We start from the raw sequence: 25,796 nt of genomic DNA on the forward strand, positions 1-25,796 counted from the left end.
GCAGGATGTAACAGCATTGAAGCAAAAGAGGAAAAACTATTGTTGGTCCCGCAATATTATTCAAACCTTGCTTATTCAGCTTCTACTTCATAACGATCTTTGTAGCTCCAGAGGATCTACTACAAGAATAAGAATGAATAAAAAGCTCATACTTAATTGATTTTATATAGAGAGAGTGATATTAGGATCCAAGTCAAAAATAATGGTCTGACCATCAAACTGGAATATGCATTATTAATTTAGAGACTCCCAAACTTAGCTGGCCATGGACTTTTTTTTAAAGTAACATGTTTTTATCTACAGAACACAATTTGGAAGAGTACATTGCCTCATTTTCACCACAACCCTACGTAATACATAGAACAGTGACTCATTTTATATATGAAGAAATTTTTAATGGAAACAAATCACTCAAAGAGCATTGTCTTGCATTAACAAAATCACTAGAATCCACATTGTAGTGCTATTTCTAGTATATCAAATTTTTTAGCATCTTTATTGAGATATAATTCACATGCCATAAAATTCACCCATTTAAGGTACAGGATTTGACTATTCTATAAAGATGCTACTCAAAGTTTAGTTCTCAAACCTGAAGGGTAAAATCATCTGGGAGCTTGTCAGAAATGCAAATTCTCAGCCTGCAGCCAAGACCTCTGAAATCAGAATCTCTGGGGTGGGGACCCAGAATCTGTTTTAACAAACAATCCAGGTGATCCACCTATATACATATGCTCAAGACCAAGATTCACTCTTCTCTAGGACACTAGTTCAACATGATTGCCGTGAATAAATGTTTTTTATAATGAAATGTTTGGGAGATACTGGCTCAATGAAGCTAAATAAGTTTCCATCTTCATAAGACTTTCAGAACTTCAGATCGGCTACTCTGCATTATGAATCTCCAATAGAAGGATGGTTTGTTTCTCCACAGAATCTTTTCCTAACCATGAATTAGCTCCTCTTCCCACAATTAATTTTTATGACAACAAAGTTTACTTCTCATTCATGCTTCATGCCCACTGTAGGTACATGTTTTAGTTTTGCTCTTTTGAGATACAATTTACATGCTATAAAACTTACCCTTTTCAATTGTACAATTCAGTGGTTTTTAGTATATTCACAAGGCTGTGCAATTATCACCATTATCCAATTTTAGAACATTTTCATCACTCTAAAAAGAAACCCCATACCCATTAGTAGTCACTCCCCACTCCCCCTATTCTCTCAGTCTCTGGCAACCATTAATCTACTTTCAGTCTATATAGATTTGCCTATTCTGGACATTTCATATAAATGAAATCATAAAACATGTGGTTTTTTGTACCCAGCTTTTTTCATTTAGCATTGTTTTCAAGGTATAACCATGTTGTAACACGAATCAGCACTGCATTCTTTTTTTTTTGGCTGCATTGGGTCTCGTTGCTGCGCGCAGGCTTTCTCTAGTTGCGGGGAGCGAGGGCTACTCTTCATTGGGGTGTGCAGGCTTCTCATTGCAGTGGCTTCTCTTGTTGCAGAGCACAGGCTCTAGGCTCGCGGGCTTCAGTAATTGTAGCATGCAGCCTCAGTAGTTGCAGCATGTGGGCCCTAGGGTGTGCAAGCTTCAGTAGTTGTGGTGCATGAGCTCAGTAGTTGTGGCTCGCGGGCTCTAGAGCGTGGGCTCAGTAGTTGTGGCACACGGGCTTAGTTGCTTTGAGGCATGTGGGACCTTCCTGGACCAGGGATCGAACCCATGTCCCTGCATTGGCAGGCAGATTCTTAATCTCTGTGCCACCAGGGAAGTCCCAGCACTTCATTCTTTTTTACAGCTGAATAGATTTGCCATTGTATGGATATTCCACATTTTGATTATCAATTCATCAGTTGATGGACATTTGGGTTATTTCTACCTTTTTGGCTAGTATGAATAATGCTACTATGAACATTTGTGTTCAGGTTATTGTGTTAGCATATTTTGAATTCTTTAGGTTGTATACCTAGGAGTAGAATTGCTAGGTTAATTCCATAACTCCATGTTTAATTTTTTGAGGAACTGCCAAACTGTTTTCCATAGCAGCTGCACCTTTTTCCACTACCACCAGCAATATATGAGGATTCTAATTTTTCCACATACTAACCAACACGTGCTATTGTCTATCTTTTTTACTATAGCCACCCTACTGGGTGTGAAGCGGTATCTCACTGTGATTTTGATTTGCATTTCACTGGCTAATGATGTTGAGCATCTTTTCAAGTATTTATTAGCTATACCTTTTACCTTTTAAAAAATTAATTTAAAAATATTAAGTTAGTTGTTTTTTAAAAAACTCTGAATTGAAAGTTTTGTTTACCTTTGCAAGTCCCATATGCCACTGTAAACAGGCTGACCAAATGACCATTAAACAACGTAAAAGTTTTAAGTGTAATCATGGTTGAAAGGCCCAAGTTATGACTTAACTGCTCAAGTCAATTTTGATGTCTTCTACACACACTTCTGGAGCTTAATTAAGTCTCCGCAGCCCCTAACATGGTACCTGTACAGTTAGAAAATGAATAATTGCTAAAATGGTTTGAATAGTCTCTATATAATAATGTATACAGAGAAACTCAGCTCAGGGATACACCTCCATAACTTCATTTTGCAGACCCCATCAGGAACTGTGATTATCCCTTGATGTGGTCAATCCAGAGTTCAAAAGAATCTTTCAGGACTTCCCTGGTGGTGCGGTGGTTAAGAATCCACCTGCCAATGCAGGGAACACAGGTTCAATCCCTGATCTGGGAAGATCCCACATGCCGCGGAGCAGCTGAGCCTGTGCACCACAACTACTGAGCCTGTGCTCTAGAGCCCGCGGGACACAACTACTGAGGCTGTGTGCCACAACTACTGAAGCCAGCATGCCTAGAGCAACAAGAGAAGCCACCACAATGAGAAGGCTGCGCACCACTACGAAGAGTAGCCCCTGCTCGCTGCCACTAGAGAAAGCCCTTGTGCAGCAATGAAGACACAACACAGCCAAAAAAAAATAAAATTTAAAAAAAATACATTAAAAGAATCTTTCATACAGACTTCTCCCCTCCACCTGTGTCATCTCCGATGTCTCTTAGGCTCCCCTTTTCCCACCATACAACACACGTACACATTAACCAGCAGTTCCGTCTTAGCAACTGGCAGCTATGTCACATACCTTGAAATATGCTCTTTTTTTTATAGTGTCCACCTTTACTTCAATACACAATAGAAGCTGAGAGTAATAAAAATAAACTATAGATAAATCCAATCTTGGAAGTGGAATCTCTTTACCAATTTGTCACTTCTGCTCTCTTACTCTTCTTTCAAGTCTACCATAAATACGAAGAGAGTCAAGCAAGAATGTGTTTGTGTTTGTATATATGAATGTGTCTATGTGTCTGTGTCCTGACAGCATCTCAAAGTGACAGAAAGTCTCTGGGCATCTACTCTAAAATACTGACTGAATTTATGGTTCATAAACATTTCACTGGGTCCCAGGCTTATTATAAATAACAACAGAAACCATCTATTGAGTGTCTACTATGTAGCAAGCAGTATGCCAAACTTTTTTATTATATTAACTAATCTATTTCTTATAATGGCCCTGTGAAATAAATATTATTATTCCCATTTTATAGTACAGGAATCTGAAACATATCAGTTAAAAAACTTGATCTGGGTCACACAGCAGTAAATCGTAGATCCAGAGATTGGACCTGGGAGTGACTGACTTCAAAGAGTATGCCTGCTTTTAAGCACTGGTTCTCAAAGTGTGGTCCCTGAACGAGCAGCATCTGCACCACCTGGGAATTTGTTAGAAATGCAAATTATCAGGGCTTACTCCAGATCTTCTAAATCAAAGAATCTTTGAGGAGGGTGAGGAAGAGAAGAGGGGGGGCAAAATCTGTTTTAACAAGCCCTATAGGTGATTCTGAGGCATGCTAACACTTGAGGACATACTGCCTCTCCTTAGCTCTATTATTCACAAACCTCTTCTACTATGAGAGACAAAGAGAATGCGTATCTGAAAAGTAAATTTGGATCCTCAAGGAAATGAAAGTCAGGTGTTACATCTAAGAAGGGTAAGGCAAAACTAAATTTAGGTCTATATTCTAATTCCAGCTGTACCATTCACTTGCTATGTGATCATAGGTCAGTCAATTAACTTTCCCTGCTTGTTTCCTCATTTTTTTAAATAATGAATTTTTTTAAAGAGACTTTAACTAGACTTCAGTATTCTTTAAGCTCTTAGATTCTATTATCAGCTTATTCTTTTGAATAATGTGTAGATCTTTTCTGTTACATTATCAGAAATACTACTAAAATTGTTTGTACTCACACCAATTGTAAGAAATTAAATTATATAATTTATAAATGTCTTTAAACCAAACACTGCTTATTCAGCCAGATGAAAATTACCTTGGTAGATCAAATAGAAGATCTGGGTGCTGGGATACAAAGAATACAAAAATCAACTACCAAAGAAAGCTCCTATCTAGATAAAATAAGAATGAAGTAAAGCCAGGAATGTTTCACACTTCCCATACAGAGTGTGAGACACTGTACACTTTAAAAAGAGTGAATTTTATGATATGTGAATCATATTTCAACTTTTTTTAAAGTAATGAAAAATAGAGCAAAAAATCTGAGCTTATAAAATAAAATGCGAACATTAAAAAAGGAACAAATACAATTTACAAATATCATTTACCTACAAAAGTATAGAGGTTTTAGAACTAGCCATGCTCTATAACTTTTCATAATTATCCAATTTTTACATTCTTAATGATTTTTGTCTGTTTGTCCTATCATACTAGAAAAGTGAAAATCTTGCACTTTAATTTTGGATTTATCTGTTTTTCCTTATAATTCTGTCCGTTTTCATTTGAATATTTTGAGGCTATGTTATAAAATGTACACAAATTTGGGCTTCCCTGGTGGCGCAGTGGTTGAGAGTCCGCCTGCCGATGCAGGGGAAACGGGTTCGTGCCCCGGTCCGGGAAGATCCCACATGCCACGGAGCGGCTGGGCCCGTGAGCCATGGCCGCTGAGCCTGCGCATCCGGAGCCTGTGCTCCGCAACGGGAGAGGCCACAACAGTGAGAGGCCCGCGTATCGCAAAAAAAAATGTACACAAATTTAAGATTTTCTAGGTTTCTGGTGGGTTTAATCTTTTTCACATTTGAGTGACCTTTATACCCCAATTTGCCTTAAGGTCTATTCTGACAGTAATATAGTATAATCAGTTCTCTTTTGATTAGTGTGTAGATACACACAAACACACACACGCACATTCTCACACACTTTATTTTATTTATTTTTTCCATTCTCTAATAAATTTTCTTTTATTTGTATGATAAAGACCAGTTATATATAAAAATGTGTCATATTTTGGGTTTTTTTGGTTATTTTGAAGTACACTTGGTAAGGATGAAATCTTCCTAGCTCATATTTTTATTTTTTTAACTTTTTATTTTATATTGGAGTATAGCCGATTAACAATGTTGTGATAGTTTCAGGTGCACAGCAAAGGGACTCAGCCATACATATGCATGTATATCCATTCTCCCCCAAACTCCCCTCCCATCCAGGCTGCCCCATAACATTGAGCAGAGTTCCCTGTGCTATACAGTAGTTCCTTGTTGGTTATCCATTTTAAACATAGCAGTTCATACGTTTTTTTAAAATTCAGCCTAATAATCTTTCCAACTAGAGTATTTTCTCTGTTTATATTTAATCAAATTACTGACATTGTACTTAATTCCTCAGTTTAACATCTCAGAAATCAGAGTGTTTTTCAGTTAATGGAATATTAAAATGTGGTTGACTAAGTGGCAATACCAACATAATCTTTACTGCCTGCACATGCATGAACTTTATTATAGCTATTCCTACTTCCATCACTTCAGACTGAGTTTTTGCATTTTGGGTACTTCAGAAATTGAATTTAATTGCCATTTAAAATATCTTCAAAAGGATTAAATTGTGATTTGGCATTGAAATGAAAACCTATTCTGGGGAATTCCCTGGTTGCCTAGTGGTTAGGATTCTGGGCTTTCAATGCCGTGGCCCAGGTTCAATCCCTGGTCGGGGAATGAGATACCGCAAGCCTCGCGGCCAAAAAAAAAAATATTTTGTAAACATAGAAATGAAGCAGCTGATATTAGTGAGGCAAATATTTGATGTTAAAGGAGTAACAGCAACTTTACATTTTCTTGTAAAAGAACATTTAAGTGCTTCACCTGACTTTTAGACAGGAAGATACCAACAAATAGACAAAGCTGCCTTACATTTTGAGATGCAACAAGATTATCTATGAGCAGCCAAACAATGCAAGTGAAGGCAGTAGAAACTGACAATGCCTCCAACAAATAAAAAATAAATTATAGAACATGAGGCTGATTTGATGGATTCATGAATCGTTAAGGCAAATGGTAATTTGTTAGAGACTTCCTATCAAGACTAAACAGAAGCTGCATGATTTCCATGTAATCTGACGAAGAAACAAAGCTGAATTTAGTCAATAGGAAATGCTGAAAAAATCCTGATGTTCTTCACAGGCCTCAAAATGATATGCTAATGCTAAAGGTACTAAAGAGATCGATATCCTGAGAATGGGTTACATAGGGAATAGCATATCACTGAAACACTAGCATGAGCACCTATGGCCAAAAGTTGCTGCCATATTAAATTTTAAACTACAAAAGCATTTCCCAAAAACGTTACTGTGTATGTAAAAGAGGGATTATGGCTGAGTTAAAGGAAGGCTAGCTAAATCTGGTTTGAATGTTCAAGAGCCTTTCGTGGTCTGCCAAGGGTATGAGTTTAGTTCTTGATGCATTCTGAGGCTGCATACGTGATGCCTGGGATTGTTTTAAAAATAATCTGGGGGCTTCCCTGGTGGCGCAGTGGTTGAGAGTCCGCCTGCCGATGCAGGGGGCACAGGTTTGTGCCCTGGTCCGGGAGGATCCCACATGCCGCGGAGCGGCTGGGCCCGTGAGCCATGGCCACTGAGCCTGCGCGTCCAGAGCCTGTGCTCCACAACGGGAGAGGCCACAGCGGTGAGAGGCCCGCGTACCGCAAAAAAAAAAAAAAAAGAATAGGTTGCTGGAAAGGTATCACAACTTGATGTTATTCCTGATGCCATGTCTAGACAAACTATAACCCCTCAACATTTTAGTCAATAAACCACTGAAGGAGAGGTTGAGGAAAGAAGATGAATCTGACAACTTTCCACTGTCATCTTTTGAAAAGCACTGGCATCAAAGCTTGCAAAATGAATGTCAGAGGCTTGGAAGAAAATTCCAGGCAAATGGTCTTAAAGAAATTCCCAGAATAAAATTACCCTCACTCTTCACAGTAGAGAGAACAATGTCGTGTGGGAAAACACAAACATTCACAATTCTGAATCAAGAAAGCATTTCAAAAGACTCAGACTATGAATGTGAAAAAGCCTTAGGAATACCTTAACCAATTTATTTAACTTGTAATTTCTTTATGTATCTGCAAAAGTGATGTGAGAAAAATCTATATGTTTAAATGAATCTTAAAAAGCACTTTCGGTAAACACAAAATGAAATTATAAGTGATAAAGCACAGTGTAATAATTTAACTGGCAGTATGTGTTCTATATAGTATAAACTCGTGTCTTAATATCAATGGAGTCTAGAGTTGATGAAACACCATCTTCTTTTGGGCTTTCTATTTATCCTGCCCCTTTAATATTTATCTCCTCTCCTTTCTTGCCTGTTTTTTAAAATTTTGTTTTTGATTGATGAGGAATTTTTAAAATACATTTTTCCCTTCTATTAGTTTCTAATCTTTTACTGTTTATTCTAGGAATAATTAGGACAATTAACTTACTGAAGTCTATAGCTAATTAAAACATTTACTCCTTAATAAGCCCTCAATAAATGTTAACTGTTATAACAAAAGAAATGAAAATTTTTCTAGCTCATTAGGTAGAAAACTAACGATACAAAGATGTCTTTAAATACCAAGATAATGTCAAATGTGTCAGAGATAGGTTTACAGATTTTCATTAACCCAATAATATACAAATGTCCATACAAAAGAAGGAGAGATGAACGATAAGGAGAGGCAATGGAAAGAAAGGGAGACTAATTTACTTCTCTTCCACTATCAGGTTAGTTAAGAATGGCCTTCTCCTTTCTTTTATCACTCTCTTCTTCCATAAGAACAGAGTCCTAAAGAGGAAATACTGGGCCAAACTAGCTGGCTGACACAGCAGACTGATCCAAACCAGGATAGACTGAAAATTAACGCTCTGAAGTAGGATAATGTGAAATTCTAAATCAGGCAGTGATCTCAAGACAGCATGGAGGGATTTCCCTGGTGGTGCAGTGGTTAAGAATCCACCTGCCAATGAAGGGGACATGGGTTCGAGCCCTGGTCCGGGAAGATCCCACATGCCGCAGAGCAACTAAGCCCCTGCTGCATGACTACTGAGCCTGCGCTCTAGAGCCTGTGAGCCACAACTACTGAACCCATGCACCACAACTACTGAAGCCCGCGTGCCTATAGCCCGTCCTCCACAACAAGAAAAGCCACCGCGATGAGAAACCTGCGCAACACAAGGAAGAGTAGCCCCCACTCACCGCAACTAGAGAAAGCACGTGCACAGCAAAGACACAACACAGCCAAAAAATAAATTTAAAAAAAAAGACAGCATGGAAAGCACTGATCCCAAAGGCATTAGAGCCTCAAGAAAAATTACAAAATAAGCAGAGTTCTTGGGACTTCCCTGGTGGTCCAGTGGTTAAGAATCTCCCTTCCAATGCAGGGGACACAGATTCAATCCCTGGTTGGGGAACTAAGATCCCATATGCCGCGGGGCAACTAACCCTGTGCGTCACAAAGAGGGAGAAGCCCGTGCACCACAAGACCCAGCACAGCCAAAATTAAAAAAAAAAAAAAGCAGAGTTCTTAAGCCTCTCCTAACATGCAGTAGATACAAAATAATTTCCCTAAATCTCCAAGTCCTAAAAATAAGTTTAACTCTCCTTCCCTGTCTCCACCAAATCAAAATTCCCATTCATAAACAGAGGCACATTTCTCAACTACTGATTCGTACCAGTAATTATCCAGATTAAGTTTACTTGGGGTGTGTATGTGTGTGTGCGTTTCTCAAGAGTTTCCTGTTTTGCTTGTTTGTAAGGAGAAAAACCCTGGAAGTGATTAAAAAGCATGGTCACGGGTGAGAAGTGTGAAGAGTACAAAAAACTGAAACTAGTTTGTCTCTCTTTCCTTTTGTTTCTCTTCTTCCTCCTTCATCCATCTCTTTCTCCCTCCCCCAATGCTCCTCTTTTACTCCTATTCCTTTTAAATTTAAGACTGAATTGAAGTATGTTTTCTTTAATCTGTTGTATGCTATTTATTAATTTAACAAATATTTACTAAGTACTCACTGTATTCCAGCCATTATGCTGGATACAAAGGTAAGTGAGATAGACATGGTCCCTACCCTCACAGAGTTTTCAATCTAGTGTGGAAGGCAGCCTATTAAGTAAACAATTGCAATTTGAAAAAAGCTGCTTACAAAGCAACATGCAGCATGATCCTTTCTGTTAATTGAAAAAATTTTAAGGCATTAAAATAGTATTCAGCAAATAAGACGTTTTCAGTCAGGTGACTAAAAATGCTAAATGTCTTAATTTGCTCCTTATATTCCTTCTAATATTCTTAAAAGATTCACTGAATCTTTAGGTTCTTCCCCCATCCAATTTCCATTTCCTAAATTTCAGTTTCCTTTTCTCAAAACTTTATTTCAATTCACTTTCTTTACAGATATAATGGTAATTGAATCATTTCATGTGACAAGTATAGGGTATATTTACATAATATTTACCCAAAAAGGTCTGGAAGGAAATAAAATATTGGTATACCTAAGTAAGTTAAGCAAGGGCTAGTAGTTAAGTAAGAGGAAATTTCAAGACGGTTAACAGTTAAGTTGTTTTAAAAAAAACCACAACTTTTAACCAAGAAGAAAGGTAAAAATGTTCATTGCGTGACAACATTGAATTTAAATGTATCTTAAGGTGGATTACACTTTTCAACATAAATTTACTTCCTGATGACTTATTATGTGATACTCTTAGGATAACTTATCTCTGTCTTTTTAGTACTTTGCATAAAGCAAGTGGCTCAATAAATGTTAGCTACACAACCAACATCTACTATTGAACATTTATGGGTAATTTTTTTTAAATAACCAGAACAAATACCCAATCAAGACAGAAAACCTTCTATAATGAATCATGGGATAAACATAACAAAAGAAAAACAGTGTATTAGATGAAAGTTATTTCCTTCTAGAGACAATGGTCAGACTAGAGCTCTGCCATGGCAAACTACTGAAGCTTCTTTGAGTGGTTATCACAGCTTACAGATATCAGAGATGAAAGAGAAAAAGATCCATATTGTGGCAAATACTTCTATTTCCCAGCCAATATCCAAATCTTCCCTTCCTCTTCAATAACAAAAGCCCAGTTTTATTCAGGGCAGCCATGTATCCAGCTACATTTCCCTGCTTCCCTGGTAGCCTGAGCTTTGGTTCAGGATAATCTCCTTAAAGGGAGAGGATGCATCCTTCTTTGTCTTTGCCTTGCTGCCTGGAACTCTGCTTTGACAGTTAGAGCTCTGGCAGTTATTTTGGACTACGAGGACCAGGGCCACATCTTAGGAACAGCAGATCAAAGAACTGGAAAAAGTTTAGGTCCCTGGTGACTTTATGAAGCTACTACACCTATCCTAGGCTGCTTACTTCAAGAATTACTTTACGCGAGAAAATAAATATTTTATGTTGAAGCCACCACTAAGTCTGTTTTCATTTTTGCTTTCTTAACTGATCGCTTACCTTCAAACAGGTAAAGAATTTTTATCTCCTTTTTACAGATCAGGCAACTGAGATCCAGAGAGGTAAGATGACTTGCACAAGATCAGTTAGTGAAGAGGTGGGTCTGGCTCCTGGCTCAATGCTTTTTTGCAAGAACTGACTCTTAACAGGTTCTAAATATATGTAAAAAAAAAAAAAAAAAAAATTAAAAATAAACATAAATTTAGCCTTATTACAGTGGTAATGGCACATGACAGTGTAAACATTTGTCAAATCCTGTGATAAGAAAAGGTGCCAAATTTCTATAAAGTGGAATGAGACTGTATCATATTCCAGTGGGGGAAGGGAAAGAAATATATTAACTAAACAGAATCAAAGACCAGAATAAGCAAAGATACTCATTTATTGTACCCAGGTTTTACCATATTGCTCCTCTTTTAAATAACTAAGAAAAGTTCAAATTAAAAGCTTATTTTCCTCTGCAATGAGACTTCAATATATAGGGTAAGTTTCCCCATTAAATCCTTAATTGGAATTTTTCTTAAAATCTTTATCTGGAATCTTTTTTTAATCTTAGCACCACTTTTAAAAATTAACCTTGGCCCCAGCCTCAGACATAGTGATCAGTAATAAAGCAAAACATCTCAAAATCTTTTTCGAAATCCACTACCTAACTGTAAAATACAAGGCAGTTAGCTCATGTGCAAACTCACCAGTGAACATAATTATTTCTAAGCAGTATGTAAAGAAAATAAGGAAATAAAATATCTTCAAGTTTTAAGAACACAGATTTATTTCTTTTCATGGTACTATATTTAACATAAAATTATCTAAGCAGGAGAGTAATCATATGCATGTAATATGTCGGAAAGGCACATGACTTTTATTAACACAGCATGGTCAAAAGTAAACAGCAGGGCTTCCCTGGTGGCGCAGTGGTTGAGAGTCCGCCTGCCGATGCAGGGGACACGGGTTCGTGCCCCGGTCTGGGAAGATCCCACATGCCACGGAGCGGCTGGGCCTGTAACCCATGGCCGCTGAGCCTGCGCGTCCGGAGCCTGTGCTCTGCAATGGGAGAGGCCACAGCAGTGAGAGGCCTGCATACCGCAAAAAAATAAAAATAAAAAAATAAAAAACCCCAGCAGATTTAATCCTAAACACTCTCATTTACTGGCAAGCTATTTGACTCTGTGAGTCTCGATTTTCCTATCTATAAAATTGAACTAATACTTCTCCATAAGTTTTTGACTGGATGAAAATAAGAATGAATACAATGTAACTAGCACAGTACTGGCAATAGTAAATGCTCCATAAACAGTAATGCCCTTCCTGTCTTGAAAATTTAATATCTATATATTTAAATTAAATCTGTGCTGTAAACACCCAAAGTCATTGAACTTAAAAAGCAATAAACCAGTTTGACATACAACCTTAAATGTCATTTTTTGAAAGGCCATGTTAGAGCTCTCCTCTGAGCATTGCCATAGCCAAAGTCCTGATGCAGCTGTAGGCCAACGAAAAGAATACATCCAACAAAAGAAGAAAACAATCTCTTCCTCCCTGGAATTAAAACAGAGCTTCTGGGCTTCGCTGGTGGCGCGGTGGTTAAGAATCCGCCTGCCAGTGCAGGGGACATAGGATCGAGCCCTAGTCGGGGAAGATCCCACATGCCATGCAGCAACTAAGCCCATGCGCCACAATTACTAAGCCTACGCTCTAGAGCCCATGAGCCACAACTACTGAGCGCAGCATGCTGCAAGTACTGAAGCCCACGCGTCTACAGCCCGTGCTCAGCAACAAGAGAAGCCACCGCAATGAGAAGCCCGCGCACCTCAACAAACAGTAGCCCCTGCTCGCAGCAACTAGAGAAAAGCCTGCGAGCAGCAGCGAAGACCCAACGCAGCCAAAATAAACAACTAAATAAATAAAATTAAAAATAAAATAAATATATGAAAAAAGAAACTTTCTAAAATTAAAAAATTAAAAAAAATAAAACATCAGATGTATGACCAGCTGAGCTGGACTCCAACCCTTCCCTGTATCAAGATATCAGCATAGATCTTAGCGTCTCTGCTGCTCATATCTGTAGAAAAGGACACCAATCAAGAAAACCAGTATATTGCCTTTTTTTTCCAACCTTAAAAGACAATTTCAGTCTTCTTTTTTTTAAATTAACCATTCTTTTAATTGAAGTATAGTTAATTTACAATATTGTGTTACTTGCAGGTATACAGCAAAGTGATTCAGTTATATGTATATTTATATTTATTCTTTTTCAGATTCTTTTCCACTATAGGTTATTACAAGATATTGAATATAGTTTCCTATGCTATACAGTAGGTCCTTGTTGTTTATTTTATATATAGTAGTGTGTATAGGTTAATCTCAAACTCCTAATTTATCTCTCCCTCTCCCCTACAGTATCCTTGATGATAAGGCTTCTGAAAAGCAGATACTGTTGCTCATATGTATACTCAATAAACATATGAGCAACAGTAAGAATTTTAAATTTATTAAAATTACAATGTCTTCATTATTTACACATACTGTACTTCAATAATTAAAATACAGTATGTCAAGAAGCTCTGCCAAAAAAACAAAGAAAAAACAAACAAACAAAAAACTGCCAAAAATAAAAGCATGCAACTGCTATCTCATTTTCCATTAGGCTGCTTTAAATTTTTAAAATCAGAGAATGCTGGGACCAGAAATGATCTTAGAGGTTGTTCGGGTCAGACCCTACTTTTATAAAAGGTTATAAGGCACAGGGAGGTTAACTGAGTTGGCCAAGATCATTTGGCAGAGCCAGGATTGGAATCTGGCCATTTAATTCTAATTAAATGTACTTTTTACCATATTGTGGTGGTTTTTAAAAATTTTAGATTGAAAATCATTAAAGTGATCAACACTTTTCCTTGAATAAATTATTTTAAATTGTTAGGAGCCTGTTTTTTAAAGCCTATAAACTAATTGCATGTATTAAATATAAAAATAACAATTTCCCCTTTCTAGACTTTCAATTATTTAGAAAAAGTTAATCATCTATCATGCCAAATATAGTCAACTCAATTACAATACTTAAAAGATTATTGACTTTAAGAATTATTTTCAGTACATTTTGAAATCCTACACTTGATTCCTCCAGCTACCCAGTACACTTTTGCACACTTCAGTCATCTAAAGCGTCCTTAGAAAGTGGAAAGCAATTTAAATATTATTCTAAATAACACAAAATTAGTTTGGTATGTCTATAGAGGTACATAACATATCCCAAAATAAAAAGACACTGGTATTGATCATGTTACTGATACTCTATATTAGTGCCCATAATCAATAACTAGTGTTTTGAAAGGTACCTTTATTGCCTTAATTGTGCATTTCATTTTAACTGGTATTTACAGAGCACAAACCAACTTGGCAAAAAGCATACTGAAAGGGTATATACAAAATGTGTGGTATGAACAATAAGTACCTCGGGAGATCATAGAAAGGTAAACACAACATGGACTTCACCCTTGCAAAATAGGTAAAACTAGAATAGAAGGAGAACAACATAGGTAACCACAAGGAGACAAATGAATTTTTCACTTATCTTGAAAAGCTGGACCAGATCATGGAGAATTTAAAGACCAAGATGAGAAACAGTAGTTCCTATGGTTTTTTTGTTTGTTTGTTTTTTTGCTGTATGCGGGCCTCTCACTGTTGTGGCCTCTCCCGTTGTAGAGCACAGGCTCCGGACGCACAGGCTCAGCGGCCATGGCTCACGGGCCCAGTCGCTCCGCGGCATATGGGAGCTTCCCAGACCGGATCACGAACCCTCATCCCCTGCATCGGCAGGCAGACTCTCAACCACTGCACCACCAGGAAAGCCCAGAAGTTCCTATGTTTACCCTAATAACAAGAGGGATATTATTTGAGATTTCATTTCTAATTCTAATTTCCATTTTTTTCTTAAAATTTTGACTCTACTAACTGAGGAAGAATTGTTGAAACATCTGTTTGTTCAACGTTTGTTGAACTTGGTTTTCAAGTTTTGTAAAACAAGAACTAACACTCGGCTTAAATCAGAATGAGTCTCGAGGCAATATCTATGAGGAACAAGATGCAAGAATCTGGATATTGGCTGACACTATTCAACAGAATTTACCAGGGAAGGTCTTAAGAAACAAGTAATTTAAGTAGGCTGTAAAAGAAGCTATAAGTTAATGGATCCAAATCTATTATACCACTAGTCATGCTACTTTTAATGAATTCCTTAAAGCAAATATCTCATCAATTCTTTCAGTTCTTATAAGGAAAGTCCACAATCTCCTTCAGACAACATTGAGTATCAGATATAATTGCATTTAACCTCCCTTCTCCCTCCTCCCCCCTTTTCTAACCCAGGTAATATATAGTTTGGTCTTCATATTCACTCATGAATTTAACAGCCTTAATAAAAGGCGTAGACGGCAGCACTTACTTATTCAATTGTGTAAATGGACATTATCCAATTTAGGAGTTTAGTGGACACTGAGACTTTCAAGAGGTTCTGTCTCCCAGAAATGAGAGTAATGGTTCAATGGTTTATGTTCATATTTTCTTTCTTGACATTATAAAATAATTGCCATCCAAGACCACTGCCAGCACCAACCACAACAATAACCACATTTTACTCAGTCACTATTTAGCAGGTGCAACAAGGAAGTACCATCCTTCTCAAACCCTGTACCATCATCTCACACCTAATGATTTGTCACTTAGGGAAAACAATACCACACCTGGCACGAACTTTCTCCTCCCCTAATGTCAGCGGTTGCCGGCTGAACAGAACCGGCAGAAGAGCAGGATTCACCGGCCTATCTTAGCTCCTGCGCCTCAGCCGGTGTGAGCATCAGTCTCACCAGGGGGCACCTCCCTCGCCCATCAACCTGCCAAGGCCGGGCTGGAGCCCAGACTGGGACTTGGACCTACACTCACCCCCCGCCTGCTCCTCGCCAGGAGCCTGCCACTTTCATCGACCGCAAAGAAAGCATGGGTGCCCGGCAGCGAGTGGAACGGAGAAAGAGACCCCGCGTCTCAAGCTCGAGCTGGAAGCCACTCTCCACCGTGCCCGCCCAACCGTGGAGCTCCCACCATCCTTACTGCCGGGGCAGGGTAGGCGAATACCTGAGCTTTAGCTCAGGACCCACCCCAGCCTCCCGCGGTGCAGATCCTCACCCACCTCGAGACCGCCGGCCTTACGAAGCCGCGTCTCCACACGCGAAGCTCCGCCTGCTGAACGCTTGCAGCGCACAGACCTGCCTCTGCAGCCCCCAGCCGGCAGCTCTGCTCTGTACTTCTACCCACCGCGCGCTCCCGCCTCCTTGCTGCCATGGCGACCGCCCCGGGCCCCAGCAGCCGCTAATTGGTCCTACCCGAAGAGTGGAAGGTGCCGATTGGCAAGGGCGGAGACCAGGCCGCGCCGGAGGGCTTGGAGGCGGGCGGTGCGGAGAGCTAACGCGTAGGAGCCCCGAGGAGGGTGAGCCAGGAGGGACGTGGCGCTCTGCGGCGCGGGCTGAGAAGCCGCGCCCCTTCCTTCTCTGGCTTTCATGGAGAGTACTGTGGAGCAGGATTTGGGTGGGTGAGGTGCTTACCGGGGACGCGGACAAAAACCCAGGTATCTCCTCCCCTTCGGCCGCTGGTCTGCGCCGGCAGCTCCCGGACTGGTCAGAGACAGGATGTTAGGCTCGTTTTCGCCCACAGGCCTCGCTTGGGTCTAACACCCCGGGCCTCCTCCATGGCGGGAATCTTCCTCATATTTGTAACCGCACCCACCCCCGTTTTGCTGGGCCCTGGGCCACTATGGCTTGATTGCTTTTATTTCACCTTGTCTCACACCCATCTGCGGACATCTGTCTTTTCTTCACACCCTTCTCATAGAACTGAGACATCTACTCCACAACCCTCATTTTAAAGATAGGAAAACTCAGCTTCAAAGATATTAGTGGCTCGAGGGTTAGAGAAGCTTTTGGAGCCTCAAGGCTGGTTTCAAAACCTAAGTCTGCCAAGTAATGGCATCTTTCTCCGAGCCTTAGTTTTCTCCCTTGTGAAAAATAGTATATACCTCAGAGTTGTTAGTGAAGATTAGATAAGATTCCAGAAAACCAGTATAGAACCTGTTGCATATATGTTAGTAATGGTAGCTTCTTTTTATCAGGAAGTAATAGAGAATAGAAGCTAAGTCACAAATTTGGAGCCAGACTGCCTATGTCAAAGCAATTCCTTGTCTCACAGCGTTACTTAAGTGCTCTGTGCCTCACTTTCTTTGTAAAATGAGAATAATAGTACCCTCCTCCTTACAGCATAAGTTAATAGAAAAGTGACAGGCATATAGTAAGTGCTCAGTAAATGTTAGCCCTTCTCACTTTAGTGGCTGAGCTACGGCTATAATTCAGGTCTCTGGATTCCAAGACCAGCAGTCTTTACTCTTACACACCTCTCATCTGTATACTTACAACAGTGCCTGGAGGTTAAGCTTTTTTGAAGGTTCAGGAGGAAACACTTGTCCATTTTCTTAAAATCTCAAACTATCTCCCTTATCATCATGAAAGTCCTAGAATGTTATGACTCTGCCTTCACTGAGGGTTTAACAGCAGAGACAAATGTGAGGAAAATAATCATATTCCGTTCTGATGGAGAGATTGAAAAGTGAAAACACTAGAGAAAGAAAGTATATTCAAGAGGTTATGGTATAGGAGGACTAAATTTCTATTTGAAAAACATGAGAAATACTAATACGGGGGTATTGGTTATGTACCATTAGTAAGCAATGTTACTGTTAGGTCAGGAGACAATATCACATCCCATCACTGTGGAAAACACTAAACTGTAAATACATCAAAGGCAGGAGCTATCTTCCACATTTTTATTACCCACTATCTACCAAAGGGCCAAGCACACTGAGCCTGATCTAGGCCCTAAAAATTGGGATAAACCCTTTAAGGGGAGACCCTGAAAGATCCTGTAATAATCTATCTGGATTATTTATCTAGATAAATATTATTTATTACTATTATCTAATAATCCAGTGGAGAAGAAGAATGGAAAATGAGAAATTGGATTAGTCCAACAACACAATGAAAAGAAAAAGATAACACTAGCTTGGTGGCTGAGATGCTGGCAATATTCTCAGCAATATTCTGGGGTGAAAGAAGAAGAAAACAAGAAAGACAGGAAAACAAAGATGAAACAGCAAGACTCAGGATTAGGAGAGATCACTGAGGAAGGTATTTCAGAATGTCGTGTGCCTGTAAAGCAGGCAACAGCATCTCTTATACTAGTAAAGACTATCTTGTGGTAGAGAAAAATAGGAATGTTGATAGTGAGCCCTGGAACTATGAGCTCATGTGAGGGACTTATAAGGAAATGTTATTACTTAATAGGTAAAACCCCAAACTTGGAGAGGGAAAAAATAAGACTTTGGAGTCAGACCTGGGTCCCAGCCCTGCCTGGATTAAAAACTCAGTTCTATCTTTATTAGTAGAGTATCTTCTGGCAAGTTACTTAACCTCTCTCCATAGCATAGCTTCCTCACCTATAACATGGAGGCAATAATAGTTCCCACCTCATAGACTTGTGAGGATTGAATGTGTTTATATTTGTAAAGCAGAGCAGTGCCTGGCACATAGTAAGTGCTATATTAATGTCTGATACAATATTGGTCTCAGTTTTTCCATCTGTAACCTGGGAGCATAATATTGAACTTACTGTAAGGGTTCAAAGGATGTATGTAAACTGTTAGAGAAGAGATGCTCAATAAATATTATTTCTCTGCCCCCTCCACCCCTGCAAGCCCCGAGCCTGTTACCTCTGAACTCCTCTCTGATTAACACTGCCACTGCCATCAAGGAGCTATTGCTTAACCTGGTCTAAGCAAGAATAAAATATCTTTGCTTGATTTTTCTTGGCTCAGATGAAAAGCTCAAAATGAGTTTACTGGAGGCCAGGAGAAAATAAAAGGGAAACAACTCCAGAGAACCAGCTGATGTGAAGCCTGCCCCATACCTTGGTCTTCCAGGAAAAAAAAAAAAAAAGGTGTCAGGGAGATTCTGGCTTTTTAACACTTCAATTTTCTCCTTCTCACTTCTAGGATCCCACAGGACATCACTTGGCCAAGTTCTTCACTGTGTTCAGAATGGGGGAGAGGGAGGCAGGAGTACTTACAAGAGACAGTAAGTAATCAGAAAGAGGAAGACAACAGTACACTGTACATGGGCACCAAGACTTAACAGTTTTATTACGATCTAGGTCAGTGGTCAGCAAACTAGGCCCTTGGGCCAAATCACCCAACTGCCTGTTTTTGTAAATAGTTTTATTGGAACACAGCCATTCTCAACAGCCACACTCATTTGCCTATGTATTGTCTCTGATTGCTTTTGAATTACAAGGGCAAGGTTGAGTGGTTGTAATGGAGAATCTATGGCCCTCAAAGCCAAATATATTTACTACCTGACTCTTTACAGAAAAAAAATTGCTAACCTTTGATCTTGATAATTCACCCAGAATCATTTGTCAATATCCCGACTGCAAAAATGTTCACCTTCGTCAAATCCCCTAATCCATTGCTTCTCAAACTTTAATGTGCATACAGATTACCTGGGGGGTCTTATTAAAATGCAGATTCTGATTCAGTAGATCTACAATGAGGCCTGAGATTCTGCATTTCTAACAAACACTAGGGTGATACCCTAGTGTTGCAATACTAGCAGTACTAGCAATACTAGTATTGCTAGTCCCTAGATCAAACTTCATCCCATCTGCCTGCATTTCTGACAAACACTAGGGTGATACCCTAGTGTTGCAATACTAGCAATACTAGCAATACTAGCAGTATTGCTAGTCCCTAGATCAAACTTCATCACGTCAGCCTTTTTTTTCTTTATTTTATTGAGATATAATTGACATATATCATTTATATTAGTTTCAAGTATACAACGTAATGTTTCAATATTACATATTCAATATGTATATATTGCAGAATGATCACCACAATATGTCTAGTTAATGTCTATCACCACACAGATACAATTGTTTTTTCTTGTGCTGAGACTTAAGATTTACTCTCTTTAGCAACTTTCAAATGTGAAATACAGTACTTCACACTACATAAAGGACCAGCTGTATAGCACAGGGAACTCTACTCAATACTCTGTAAGGACCTATATGGGAAAAGAATCTTAAAAAGATGGATATATGTATATGTATAACTGATTCACTTTGCTGTACACGTAAAACTAACACAACATTGTAAACCAACTATACTCCAATAAAAATTAAAATAAAAACCTAATTAAACTTAAAAGCTTTTGCACAGCAAAGGAAACCATAAGACAACCGTTAGAATAGGAGAAAATATTTGCAAGCAAAGCAACCTACAAGGGATGAATCTCCAAAATATACAAACATCACATGCAGCTCAATATCAAAAAAACAAACAACCCAATCAAAAAAATGGGCAGAAGATCTCAATAGACGTTTCTCCAAAGAAAACATACAAATGGTTAAAAAGCACGTGAAAAGATGCTTCAACATCACAAGTTATTAGAGAAATGCAAATCAGAACTACAATGAGGTATCACTCACACCGGTCAGAATGGCCACCATCAAAAAAACCTACAAATGATAAATGCTGGAGAGGGTGTGGAGAAAAGGGAACCCTCCTACACTGCTGGTGGGAATGTAAACCAGTACAACCACTATGGAGAATAGATGGAGGTTCCTTAAAAAACTAAAAGTAGAGCTACCATATGATCCAGCAATCCCACTCCTTGGCATATATCCAGAGAAAACCATAATTCGAAAAGATACATGCACCCCAGTGTTCATTGCAGCACTATTTACAATAGCCAGGACATGGAAGCAACCTAAATGTCCGTCAACAGAGGAATGGATAAAGAAGATGTGGTACATGTATACAATGGAATGTTACTCAGCCATAAAAAAGAATGAAATAATGCCACTTGCAGCAAAATGGATGGACCTAGAGATTGTCATACTAAGTGAAGTAAGTCAGATGGAGAAAGACAAACATCATATGATATCACTTATATGTGGAATCTAAAAAAAGGGTACAAATGAACTTATCTACAAAACAGAAATAGAGTTACAGATGTAGAAAATAAACTTACGGTTACCAGGGTATAAGGGGGGGAAGGGATAAATTGGAAGATTGGGATTGACATAAACACACCACTATATATAAAATAGATAACTAATAAGAACCTACTGTATAGCACAGGGAACTCTACTCAATACTCTGTAATGGCCTACATGGGAAGAAATCTGAAAAAGACTGGATACATGTATATGTATAACAGATTCACTTTGCTGTACACGTGAAACTAACACAACATTGTAAATCAACTATACCACAATTTAAAAATTGTTTTAATTAAATTAAAATATAATAAACCATATAGTCACCATGCTGTACTTTACATCCCTAGGATCACTTATTTTATAATTGGAAGTTTGTACCTTTTGACCACCTTCACCCATTTCACCCACTGTCCACCCACTGCCTCTGGCAGCCACCAATCTGTTCTCTGTATCTATGAGTTCATGTTTTTATTTTTGTTTTTTAGATTCCATATATAGTGAGATCACATGGTATTTGTCTTTCTCTGACTTATTTCACTTAGCATAATGCCATCAGCATTCATCCGTGTTGTCACAAATGGCAGGATTTCCTTCTTTTTCTAATGGCTAAATAATATTCATATATATATATATATATATATATATATATATGCCAAGAGTGCAAAGTCTTTCAAGGAGAGAGACAGGTCAGCAGCAAAGAATGCTGCTGAGCAGTTGAATAAGATGAGGACAGAAAAGTGTCCACTCAAAGGAGAGCTTAATACTGTAAGAGCCATCTCAGAGGAGTGGTGGAGATTCCACCTCGCATATGCATATATATATATATATATATATATATATATATATATAATTATATATATATTATGAAAATGTGATATAGATATATAGATGTATATCACATTTTCATTATCCATTCATTCACTGATGGACACTTAGGTTGCTTCTATGTCATGGTTATTGTAAATAATGCTGCAGTGAACACAGGGATGCAGGTATCTTTTCAAGTTAGGATTTTCATTTCCTTTGGATAAATATCCAGCAGTGGAATTGCTGGATCACATGGTAATTCTATTTTTAATTTTTTGAGGAAACTCCATACCGTTTTCCATAGTGGCTGTATGAACTTACATTCCCACCAACGGTGCACTAGGGTTCCCTTTTTTCCACATCCATATCAACACATTTCTCTTTTATTTTTTATTGAAGTACAGTTGATTTACAATGTTGCGTTAATTTCTGCTGTACAGCAAAGTGATTCAGTTACCCATACATATACGTTCTTTTATGTATATATATATCCTTTTCCATTATGGTTTATCATAGGATACTGAACCAACACTTATTTCTTGTCTTTTTGATAACAGCCATTCTCATAGGTGTGAGGTGATATCTCATTATGGTTTTGATTTGCATTTCCCTGAAGATTAGTGATGTTGAGCACCTTTTCATGTACCTGTTGGCCATTTGAATATCTTCTTTGGAAAAATGTTTATTCCGGTCCTTTGCCCATTTTTAAATTGGATTATTTGGTTTTTTGTTATTGAGTTGTATGAGTTCTTTTTATTTTTGGATATTAATCCCTTATCAGATATAGGATTGGCAAATATTTTCCCCCATTCCGTAGGTTGCCTTTTCATTTTGTTGACGTTTTACTTTGCAGTGCAAAAGCTTTTTAATTTGATGTAGTCCCACTTGTTTATTTTTGCTTTTATTACCTTTGCTTTTGGTGTCAAATCCAAAAAATCATCAACAAGATTGATATTCAGGAACTTACCACCTATGTTGAAGTTCTTCTAGGAGTTTTATGGTTTCAAGTCTTATGTTCATGTCTTTAATCCATTTTGAGTTAAATCCACAAACCTACATGATTCTGTAACCATTTGCTCTTTTTTCCCTCTGTAACAAGAAGAGGCAATCCCTTTACCTGTACTCTGAATCCTGTTCCCCTCCCTCAGTTCTCAAGGGCTTCATTTCTCACTTGGTTATTCCCTTTCTTTCTTTTATCATTAATCTTCTGTACCTGTTGAATCACAGTGTAGGCATACAGACATACTCTAGGAGTGTTTTTCATCTTTAGAAATTCCTTCCTTATGGATATATAAAAAGATATGATAGGGACGTCCCTGGCAGTCCTCGCCTTCCAACGCAGGCGGTGTGGGTTTGATCCCTGGTCAGGGAGCTAAGATCCCATATGCCTCACGGCCAAAACACCAAAACATAAAACAGAAGCAATATTGCAACAAATTCAATAAAGACTTTAAAAATAGTCCACATAAAAAAATATATATATATGATAAAGCAAGCATAGTAAAATGTTAATGATAGAACTTAGTGAGATTTATTGTAATATTCTTTAAACTTCCTGCATGTTTAAAACTTTGATAATAAAATATTTGAAATAAAATCCTTCCCTTGACCCCAAATCATCCTCCATCTTGTTTCTCTGCTTATTGTTTATTCAAATTCCTTTAAAAATTTCCTTTCTCTGCTTGCTCCCCTCCCTTTACTCTCAGCTTGTGCCCATCTGGCTTCCATCTCCAGAACTCCTCTGAGATGGCTCTTACAGTATTAAGCTTTCCTTTGAGTGGACACTTTTCTGTCCTCATCATATTCAACTGCTCAGCAACGTTCTTTACTGCTGACCTGCCTCTCTCCTTGAAACACTCTGCACTCTTGGCATCTGACACCACTCACTTCTAGTTTTCTTTCTACCTTTCTAGGTACTCCTTTTTTGGTCTCCTTTGCCAGCTTCTTCTCCATTACCCAACTTCTAAGAGTTGGAATGTCCCAAGGCTTGGTTCTGGGACCACTTCTCTGTCTACAGCCAATTTTTCCACCCAGGCTCTATTGGCATTTTATGTTGGACACTTCTTCACTGAGTAGAATTTCACATGTATTTCAGGATGTTTTACACTCCTAGACCCTACCCACTAAATGCCAGTAGTGTCCCCCTTGTCCCCTTAGTCAGTGTGACGACCCAAATTGCCTCCTAACAGTCCCTAGAGAAGTGATATTTCTCAGGGTTAAAAACCATTTTGTCTCTTAGTAGGTGATGCCAGCCAATCTGTGACCTTAAATATCATATATATGCTAATTCTCAAATATCTCAGGCCCAAACATCTCTTGTGAATTCGCTACCAACTATGCACCTGACATTTCCATTTGAATGGTCTATTATAGAAGCTCAATAAAAATTTGATGAATGAATGATCTAATTAACTGTCTTAGCCCCGCTCCTATCGAAAACTAAATTCTTGATCTTTTCCTACCTGTTGTTCCCTGTGGTGGACATGGAGATGTGCTTACTTACATCCCCCTTCAAGGAAGGACTGCCTGCCCAGCTGTGAGGAATGGGGTTAACTGACAGATTCCAGCTCTTACCTGTTTCAGGGTCCACCTCACCTTTAGAGCCAGTTACACTCTTCTTGGGGTACAACTAATGGCATACTGTTCTTGGGGAGGCTCCCAGCCAATGAATGAGCAAGGTGGTAGTACAAGGACCTAGTCCAACACAGAACTCTACTAACTAGCAGTCTGTGCTCTGGTACTCCCCACTGGGCTGGCAGAGACTTTGTCAGGTTTGCATCATGCTTGCGACCTCTCTCTCTATACAACTGTGCTTCTGCCTCTTCTCCTTTTACAAGTGTTATTCCCTGAGAAACTTTTTGCACACCTAACTCTGTGTCAGCATCTGCTTCCCAGAGAACCTATTAGCACTCTATCTTTTTCATTTCAGTAAATGGAATGCACCTGTTGTTCAAGCCACACCCTATGAGTCATTCCTGATTCTTAATGTTCCTTCATATTACATATCTAATTCATCAGCAAGTTCTGTTGACTCTACTCTGAAATACATAATCTACTTCTCTCTCTGCTGCTACCAACCCAGTCCAAGTCATCATTTCTCACTGGAATACTGCAGATAGCCTCTAAAGTAGTGTCCTACACCCACTCTGATCACCTATATTCCATTCTCCACACAGCAGTTGGGGTGATCTTTAAAACATAGCACTGCTCTACTTGAAAACAATGGCTTCTATTCCAAACTCCTTGCTGTATCTATCAAGCTTCTTCGTGAGGTCTCCTAGCTCTCCATTCAACCTTATTTCTCACTACCATCCTTCTCAATCACTATACTCTAGCCATGTTGATTTTTTTGTTTGATTTTATTTATTTTTTATACAGCAGTCTCCTATTACGTATCTATTTTATACATATTAGTATATATATGTCAATCCCAATCTCCCAATTCATCCCACCACCACACCCCCACCCCACTTTCCCTCGGTGTCCATATGTTTGTTCTCTACATCTGTGTCTATTATTTCTGCCTTGCAAACTGATCATCTACACCATTTTTCTAGATTCCACATATATGTGTTAATATATGATAATTGTTTTTCTTTCTGACGTACTTCACTCTGTGTGACAGTCTCTAGGTCCATCCATGACTCTACAAATGACCTGATTTCGTTCCTTTTTATGGCTGAGTAATATTCCATTGTATGTATGTACCACATCTTCTTTATCCATTTGTCTGTCAGTGGGCATTTAAGTTGCTTTCATGACCTGGCTATTGTAAATAGTGAGGCAATGAACATTTGGGTGCATGTGTCTTTTTGAGTTATGGTTTTATCTGGGTATATGCCCAGTAGTGGGATTGCTGGGTCATACTATAATTCTATTTTTAGTTTTTTAAGGAACCTCCATACTGTTCTCCATAGTGGCTGTATCAGTTTACATTCCCACCAACAGCACAGGAGGGTTCCCTTTTCTCCACACCTTCCCCAGGATTTGTTGTTTGTAGATTTTCTGATAATGCCCATTCTAA

At 38.7% G+C, this 25,796-nt stretch overlaps 1 protein-coding gene across 6 annotated transcripts in view; it reads right to left on the reverse strand.

The window, feature by feature from the left end:
• NUCB2 (nucleobindin 2) overlaps positions 1–16,175 on the reverse strand; it is a 53,724-nt gene extending 37,549 nt beyond the window's left edge. For 4 of the 6 annotated variants that reach the window (XR_016393813.1, XR_002642301.3, XM_022555807.3 and 1 more), the window contains exons 1-2: positions 16,050–16,175; positions 10,868–11,019 (exon numbers count right to left, since the gene is read on the reverse strand). The gene's annotated coding sequence lies outside the window, so the exon portion shown is untranslated. The other 2 variants (XM_022555808.3, XM_022555810.2) reach the window with 2 other exon arrangements.
• Positions 16,176–25,796: the final 9,621 nt, after the last annotated feature.

Source organism: Delphinapterus leucas, chromosome 7, assembly GCF_059928025.1.
Source record: "Delphinapterus leucas isolate spDelLeu-1000000601 "Yukka" chromosome 7, BTC_Dleu_Yukka2, whole genome shotgun sequence".
NCBI lineage: Eukaryota > Metazoa > Chordata > Mammalia > Artiodactyla > Monodontidae > Delphinapterus > Delphinapterus leucas.